We start from the raw sequence: 2,113 nt of genomic DNA, 5'->3' as shown, positions 1-2,113 counted from the left end.
GGCGGTTGGTGGTGATACGTTTAAACTTTCAATTTTCTGGACCAAAGCATCCACTTTTGCATTAACGTGATCAAGGTTACTTATCTCGTACATGCCAGTTTTCGGTTGAGGTTTTTCCACTGTTGTTCGTTCGGTTCCCCACTGATAGTGGTTTTGGGCCATGCTCTCGATAAGCTGGTAAGCATCAGCATAAGGTTTGTTCATTAGTGCACCACCTGCAGCGGCGTCTATTGTTAACCTTGTATTGTATAAGAGACCATTATAAAATGTGTGAATTACTAACCAGTCTTCCAAACCATGGTGTGGGCAAAGTCTCATCATGTCTTTGTATCTTTCCCATGCTTCGAAAAGAGACTCATTGTCTTTCTGTTTAAATCCGTTTATCTGGGCTCTTAACATAGCTGTTTTGCTTGGCGGAAAATATCGGGCAAGAAAAACTTTCTTCAACTCGTTCCATGTGGTGACTGAGTTGGAAGGGAGAGATTGAAGCCATCTTCTAGCGCTATCTCTTAATGAGAAAGGAAAAAGACGAAGTCGAATTGCCTCTGAAGTGACACCATTAGCTTTAACAGTATCAGCATATTGAACAAATACGGATAAATGAAGGTTTGGATCTTCGGTAAGATTTCCAGAGAATTGGTTCTGTTGCACAGCCTGCAACAACGAAGGTTTAAGTTCAAAGTTGTTTGCTTCGATTGCGGGCGGAGCAATACTTGAATGCGGTTCATCTTGCGATGGAGCAGCGTAATCTCTAAGAGCACGAGCTGGTTCTGCCATCTCGGTTAAAGAAGGAAAAATGTTTTTGATATCAGGAAGGTTTATAGGAGGGAGATTGTTTTCAGCACGATATTCCCGAATTCGTCGTAAGACTCGGAGATATAGTTCGATATCGTTGATTCGTAAATAGAGCGGTTCGCCTTGAGAGCGAGTGCGTGGCATACAAATCAACAAAGGAAAGAATAGAAGGAAAAAAAGAAACCTTAGTCTCTACAGCGTAACGGAAGAGTTACGATATCGATTAAATAAAATTATCCCCGGCAACGGCGCCAAAAAACTTGATCGCTCGACTGTGTGAGTCGAGAATAGGATACAAACTGCAAGTGCACAGTTCTATCGCGTAGTTTTAAAAGATATCGATCCCACAGGGACTTATGAATCGATGTACCGTTATCTAAAGTTACTACGTAAATCTAAGGTGAAAATGTTTGATTGTTTGGGGAAAAACTAAGAGCTAAACTAATATCTAGATTAAATATCAATAAAACGGATATCGGTATGTAGTTCGTCAAAACTAGGGAATCAATTCCTTGTCGGTCACTCGGTTTTAAAATAAATCGTTTCGATTAACTTTATTGGTTAAAGGTTTTATCTCAAACTCTCGCTCTGTTGAAGAAACCATGATCTTATATTAATGTAGCTGTCACTTATAATTAAGTCAAAAATCATATTTTGAAAACAATAAAGTTGCAGAAACTCCTTTTAAGAAAATACTGACCGCTTTAAACACCCTTATCTCAAACTCTCGCTCTGTTGACTTAGGTTATACAATTAAATCTAAATGCTTAACTCTCGTCCTCACATTCAATCTTTAAAAATACTTTTTGGAAAAAGGTCAGAACTTAATTAATTCTAAAACTTGCTCTCGCCCTGAGATAGACTTAATGACTAACTTACACTGTCCAGTTAAAACCTCAAACTCTCGCTCTGTTGGTTTCAACTTCTTTATGTCTTTTACTTTTGTAAAAAAATCTTGTTATTAAACCTGTAAGTTAAGACCATAAAAAGATTGATTCTAATTTTAAGTTTGAATAGACCGACTTAGTCTTGACCCCTTATTCTGCTTACTTTACATACCGATACCTAGGCAAATTAGCCAGACATGCTAAATAAATAAGAATTTATATCATGCATAAACAGACTCATTCCAGGCATGCAATGTGAATAAACAATAGGATAAAACATAAAATTTAAATAACAGTTAAAGAACCTGAATGCGTAATACAATGGTCTTGAACACTCCACCACAAGCCGGTAGGATTTGTTCTTCGATTCTTCAATTAAACAGTAAATTAAATCAAGGAAATAAAAACTCGAATATAACGTAAGGTTAAAT

The 2,113-nt window shown here is 37.2% G+C and overlaps 1 pseudogene; it reads left to right on the top strand.

Annotated features, from left to right (window-relative positions):
• Positions 1-292: 292 nt before the first annotated feature.
• Positions 293-392, top strand: LOC127116190 (uncharacterized; annotated as a pseudogene).
• The last annotated feature ends 1,721 nt before the right edge of the window (positions 393-2,113 follow it).

Source organism: Lathyrus oleraceus, chromosome 1, assembly GCF_024323335.1.
Source record: "Lathyrus oleraceus cultivar Zhongwan6 chromosome 1, CAAS_Psat_ZW6_1.0, whole genome shotgun sequence".
Classification (NCBI taxonomy): Eukaryota; Viridiplantae; Streptophyta; class Magnoliopsida; order Fabales; family Fabaceae; genus Lathyrus; species Lathyrus oleraceus.
This window is presented reverse-complemented; position numbering and strand designations above follow the sequence as displayed.